The sequence below is a fragment of the Callorhinus ursinus genome, unplaced genomic scaffold, assembly GCF_003265705.2.
Source record: "Callorhinus ursinus isolate GAN/ISIS: 27379988/994484 unplaced genomic scaffold, GSC_fseal_2.0 scaffold13, whole genome shotgun sequence".
Classification (NCBI taxonomy): Eukaryota; Metazoa; Chordata; class Mammalia; order Carnivora; family Otariidae; genus Callorhinus; species Callorhinus ursinus.
This window is the reverse complement of record NW_027397075.1, coordinates 6,422,771-6,429,654: the sequence shown is the minus strand read 5'-3', so window position 1 is coordinate 6,429,654 and position 6,884 is coordinate 6,422,771.

Here is a 6,884-nt window from a genome sequence, read left to right as displayed (position 1 = left end):
CATCTGAGCCACCCAGGCACCCCGTAAAGTATTTTTTAAAAGTCTATGTAGCCTCTGAACCCTTTCTTGGAAAGATGACTTAAGGGACCACCAAGCCTTTTTTCTCTTTTATTTAAAGTGGGGCCAATTCTGGGAGGCCTTGGTGGCTCAGTCAGTTAAGTGTCTGCCTTCAGTTCAGGTCACGATCTCAGAGTCCTGGGATCAAGCCCCCCATCAAGCTCCACACTCAGCAGGGAGCCTGCTTGTCCCTCTCCCTTTGCCTCTGTGCTTTCTCTCTCAAATAAATAAAATCTTTAAAAATTAAAATAAAAAATAATAAAGTGGGGCCAATTTACAGCAAGAGCTTACCACTCAAAAGCACCCAGAATAGCACTCGGTTGGGGGGGGGGGTGGTGTTTCACAGCAGTCAGGCCTGAAAGTCAGTGACAAAAGAAAAGGCCACCCAAAGCAAGAACTCTTCCCCATCTTCAATAAACAGGACACCATTCCCCCAACCTCTGTACAGGGAAGGTGGAGAATTAGGCTGAGGTCCCTGTTAGCTAAGAAGGGACTCGGGGATCATGATAATCCACTGAGTTAATAGCCTTGAGCTGTTTCCCCAGAAAGTGCCAGAAAACCCTGAACCTCGACCTCTTAAGGACAAAGGGCAGGTGGTAAAGAGCTGACAACTCAAGTAGGTGATTAAGCGGAAATAAGACAGAGGCTCTTTTAATAGCATGAAACACAGGCCTCCTTTACGTGGTTAAAGATTTGGGAACGTAGTACCAAATGATAGTCAAAAATAGTAGGATAGGGAATTTCATGTTCTTGTAGATTTCTTCCCCCAAAATTGCATCATGAAAAACTGTACACACAGTAAAGTTAAAAATCTTTCTCAATGAACATCACATACCTATGCTCTATAATTAATATTTTGCCATTTATCACATCTGCCCATCTTTGTCCATCCACCCATCCCTCTGTCCATCCATCAATCCACCTTATTATTTTGATAAACTGCAAAGTTAAGTGGCAGACATCAATTATAATTCATCAGTTAGCACGTCAGCATGCATATCATTGCTCTAGATTTCAATATTTGTTCACAGTTTTTTTAAGGTAAAATGCAGAAACTTTTTTCCCCTGTAAAACGCACAAATTTCAAGGCAACTTTTGACAAAGGAGACAGTCATGTAACCCAGCCCCAGCCCCCCATCTTGGCTAAACACCATTACTGTCACTCTAGGAAGGTCCCTCAGGCCTCCTCCCCAGCCAATCCCTGCCCCACCCCCACCCCTGGCAATCTCTGTCCTGATTTTCTTCCATCACAGCTGAGTTTCACCTGAGAAATACGTCCCCCTCCCATTTCGAAAGAAAGAAAAGATAAATGCTTTATCCATCATCTTATTTTTGGATCCAGTTAAAATCTGGCCTCCAATTTTAAAGTGAGGAAGGATCTGATAAAGTTAATCCAACAGCCACTTTTCTTGTTCAAACTGAGCAGCACATGACAGGTGTATGTAACTCCCTCCTTGAGACTGGGGCTTCAACTCCAGCTAGCCTCCAGACAGGAGAGCCCTGCGGCTTCGCTGGGGCCCCTTCTCTCCCCCAGTCACCAATCCCCCCTTCCCTGGACCTCCTGCACCACTCATGGCTCGAGGCCCTCTGCCTGTCTGTAGTTCCACTAAAGGTCTCAAAGGCATCACAAACTGTTGAAAAAGTACGATTTTTAATACTAGGACACTGAAAAGGAATGTCTCCTCTCCTGTCACTCGGCCACCCATATGCCCTTCCTGAGGGCAATCACCCACTGTTAGGGTCTCTTCTGTGTCCTGACAAAGAAGTTCTGTGAAACAAGAGAGTATCTGACTCTGGCGGTGGTTCTGTGAATCTACGCATAGGATGAAATTGCAGAGACAGGCCGACAGACACACACACACACAAGGGCACGTAAAAACCAGTAGGAGCCTGTACTCTGGTTCACAGTATTCTCTAATCTCAGTTTCCTGGCTTTGATACTCCACTACGATTACGTAAGATGGCACTGCTGGGGGAAGTGGATGAAGGGTTCATGGGCCTCTAGATACCACTTTTGCAATTTCCTGTGAGTTTCTAATTATTCCAAAATAAAAAGTTCAACATACCCTGTGCGTCTGTTATTTTTTATACAAACTGGGGCTCCTGATGTGTTCTGCACTTGCTTTTGTCTCTCCGTAACTAACCCCAAAGGTCACCTTATCAGGGCGCAGGAAAAGCCGCCTTAACCCGTGTTCCGTGATACGGTTGTACCGTAACTTCTTATGCACATCTGGGTTGTTTCCAGTCTCTAAAGTTCACCAGGTACCCAGGACATCCCATGTGTATTTTTGACAAGTTCCGTAGGCTAAAGGGTGTATGCATTTGGTTATCCGCTCCTGCCAACTACGCACGCACGAGGGCCCCGATTTTGCCACTTCACCGATCAATCATCCAGTGTTTCACTCCTGCCAACCAGGAGGTGAGAAACGGGTGACAGTGGTGTGACAATGTGATGAGGTTTTGTCTCAGCCCTTCTATCACTAGTGAGGCTGCTCCGCTCTTGATATTTAAGAGTCACTTGTACTTCCTTCCCCATAAACTGTGTGGTTGGATCTTTTGCCCATTTTCCTTCCATACTGAGCTTTTCTCATTCAGGAAAGCTCTTTACATAGAGAGGAAAGTAGTCTTTTGTGGTGCTGTTTTTGTTCTTCCCACTTTGATGTCAATCCTTTGACTTTCAGTCTGGTTTCTTACACTTTTTGACACAAGTTTTTATCTCTAAGTGGCTGAATTTATCAATATTTTCTTTCATGGTGCCTGGATTTGGACACACTCACATATACCTTCACCAGTTTGAAATTATAAAATAATTCTTCATGTTTTCCCTGAATACTCTTTTATTGTTTCATTAAAAAAAAATTTTTTTTTAATGTGACCCACCAATTGACTGTAAGAAGTGATGCAGGGATATGTATATTTCCCTTCCAAACAGCTACCCATTGTCCAAGCAGCATTTATAAGATGACCATCTCCTTTTTTTTTTTTTTTAAGATTTTATTTATTTGACAGAGAGAGACACAGCGAGAGAGGGAACACAAGCAGGGGGAGTGGGAGAGGGAGAAGCAGGCTTCCCGCCGAGCAGGGAGCCCGATGGAGGGCTCGATCCCAGGACCCCGGGATTGTTACCTGAGCCGAAGGCAGACGCTTAACGACTGAGCCACCCAGGCGCCCCAATGACCATCCACTTCTACACTGATATGCGTAAGGCCATAACATATATGAAGTTCTGGGCTGTGTGTGATATTTATTCAGCATTTCGGACTTGAATGGTCCCAATCCTAGGCCTTCTTGCCAATCCTAACCCTCTGCACAATCTTACCTTTTCAGTAATGAAACCACCTTCTCGCCACTTGCTCAAACCAGAACCCTGGCACCACCCTCTCCTTTCTCTCCCGTCCCACTTCCATGAGCCCCCCGACAAAGCCCCCAAGTGACACTGTAGAGTATGTGCAGGGCCCCCCAAATCTGACCACTTCCCAGGCCTCCCCCGCCACCCCCGGCTGGATCACAGATCACACCAGCTCACGTGGATGTCGCAACGTCCTCCTTTCCCTGCCTGGGCTCTAGGCTCCCAGGCTCCTCCACTGTCCCCTCCCCCCTCCACTTCCCACACTAAACTAAAAGGAATGCTCTTTTAAACACACAAATCAGTTGTTACAGCAGCCCTGCTTTAGATCCCTCAGTGGCTTCCCCAGGCCCTTAGAATAAAATCCAGAGTCCGTACCATGACCTATCAGATCCAGGAGGATCCTCCCAGCCTCTTTCCCGCTGCCCTCATGCACTCACACATTCAGCTCCCATCACAGTGGCCTTCTGTGGGTTTGCAGAATGAGTCCAGGGCTCCATGTCTCTGGGGCATTGTGCTTGCCTGTCCCTCCACCCCAAACACACTTTCCAGAACTGCACAGAGCAAGTTCCTCTCCCCCTCTTCCCCCGGGGTCCTGGCTTAAATATCACCTTTAGAGGCCTTCCCTTATCCCCTAAATTGTTGCGCTATTTACTCCCAGAGCTGCCTTGTCTTTCTTAGTCCGGATTCTCTCCCAATATCTGGATCCAGGTCAATACACATTTGAATGGAAGAACGAATGAAGTGGCCAAGCATAAAGAGAACACTTCACACAAAGTTCAGAGGCCCGAGAGAGTTAACACCTAACATGAAAAGGCAGGCGTGACAATGGAGGGTTCCAGGGAGGAAATGACCAGGCAGGCAGAGCAGGCTGTGGTGGACTCCGCCTCCAACCCTCAGGGGGAACAAGGTGGGGAGTAAATCAACACGGCGGGGATCTAGAGACAGTGACAGAAAGACTGTAAGTGACCCCTGAAGGAGCTCAATGATGGGTTTCCTTCATCGCCAACAAGGGAGAAGTACGGCAGACACACCGCTCCCTAAATGAAAGGGAACGGGAATGGGAGAGCTCTGAAACTCAACTAATATAAACTTCATTAAATTATCTACAATTTTATAAGCTGGAATATCCTCATCAACTCATCTTTCTCCCATCAGCTGATTTTTTTTTTAAAGATTTTATTTATGGGGCGCCTGGGTGGCTCAGTTGGTTAAGCGACTGCCTTCGGCTCAGGTCATGATCCTGGAGTCCCGGGATCGAGTCCCACATCGGGCTCCCTGCTCAGCAGGGAGTCTGCTTCTCCCTCTGACCCTCTTCCCTCTCGTGCTCTCTATCTCTCATTCTCTCTCTCAAATAAATAAAATCTTTAAAAAAAAAAATAAAATAAAGATTTTATTTATTTATTTGACAGAGAGAGACAGCGAGAGAGGGAACACAAGCAAGGGGAGTGTGAGAGGGAGAAGTAGACTTCCTGCCGAGCAGGGAGCCTGATGCGGGGCTCCATCCCAGGCCCCTGGGATCATGACCTTAGCCAAAGGCAGATGCTTAACGACTGAGCCACCCAGGCGCCCCTCCCATCAGCTGATTTTAAATCTGTTACTCATCCTGAAGTTCTAGGTAAGGCGGAAAGGTGCCTTGGATCTTCACTATAATTCCTATTTACTCCGTGCCTGTGCAGTGAAACTGATTATACTGGAGTCTGGTACAATGTGCAATGCTAGTAGCTGGACACTGTACTCATATCTGTCGCATTTTAGCCTCACAAGGTAACTTTAGAAACTAGCTCCCATTAACAGAAGACACCACGGTTAAGTGATACGTGATTGCCACACAGTGTATACACAGAACAATTGCTAACACTTAGCACCCTTACTGGATGCCAAGCATCTTCTAAGCGCTGTGAAGGTATTAAATCACTCAATCCTCGTAACAGTCTCAAGAAGTAGGTACCATGAGGAAACTTTTACATAGAGAAGTGACGCAAGCAGTCCGGGACCACAGCTAGGGAAGTAGGAGAGCTAGATTTCAGAGCCAGACAGCCTGGCTCCAAGCAAGAATTCTTATCCACCATGCTATTCTGCACTGTAAGAGGCAGTGATGCCAGGAGGAGGGCTAGTAGTCTAAGTCAGCCCTGGGCTGCGCTCTGAAAGACAAACACAGCGTCGGCAGACAGGTGGGCATTTTAAAGCCACTCCAGGGGAACAGAATAAACACACCTCTGCGCGCATGCACATGCACACACACACACACACACACACACACACATAGGGACATGCTCAAGGAACATCATTTAAAGAAACTTAGAGCAGAGGGTTTCCACGGGAATACAGCAGACGCATGGAGTTAGGTAACAGTCCAGGGAAAATCTGCATCTGGAAATATGTTCCACCCATAACATAATGTGTTTAGACACAAGGACTGAATACTAAACAGTCTTACAAGACAGACACAGGAAAAGAGAAAGTGGGCAGGGTATACGGCACAGTGTTTGTATTTTTCCTAAAAAAGTATTCCTATATTGCTAGTGAAAAATTAGTTACCAGTCTGGATTAAATTCTATCCTCAGACTCAAGCCTCCTCCCTGTTAGAGCATAAACAAACAAAGAGAAAGTAGTTAAAGTAACATTACTGTCAACCCTGGCTTGCAACAGTTAGCTCACTCTGTAACACTTACAAAAATGTCTGGCCACATTGTAACCCTCAGAGACTACAAAACCCAGACAGAGAAACATCACAGATGTTCTACCACTTTCTTGAAACAATGACTCTTCTCCTGGATACTTTGTTATGAGACAGAGGATGAGCCCCCAAGCTAAAGTCACAGTAACTCAGAGGGAAGGCATGAGCTTTCCAGTTCATTCTGGTGGTAGAGGGCCTGAAAATTAACATGCTCTTTACAGAACCCACACACGAACACTGGTAATACTCATCCTCAATAATTCACGATCTGATTCTGATTCTAACCTAACACAACTATTTCCAGACTCCAATACACAGCAGAGAGAATGTTTTTCAACAAAGAAAATTTGGTCTATTAACTTGTATTATTCTGCAAATGAGGACAAGATCCTCATTTGCAATCAGCTTAACAGAACAGTTCAGCTCAGAGTGAGAAGGAAGAGGCAGGGGCTCCTTGAGAGCTTAGGGGACAGGAGGCCACATGCCATCAGGGAAGCAGGAAAAGATAAGCAGACGGCACAGGCTCCCAGCCGCTCTGCCCCCATTCAGATGCTCTACTGGAGCACTGTCCAACAGAAATATAAGGCGAGCCACAAATGTAATTTCAAATTTCCAAGTTGCCACGTTCAACAAAAGTAAAAAGATACCGGTGTAAATAATGTTAACGGTTTATTTTGGTTGACCCGATTAGGTTCAAAATATTATCATCTTAACATGTACTATTTAAACAAAAAAATTATGAGATCTTTTACTGTCCCCCCCCCCTTTCCATACCTAGTGTTTAAAATCAGCTATGTCTTT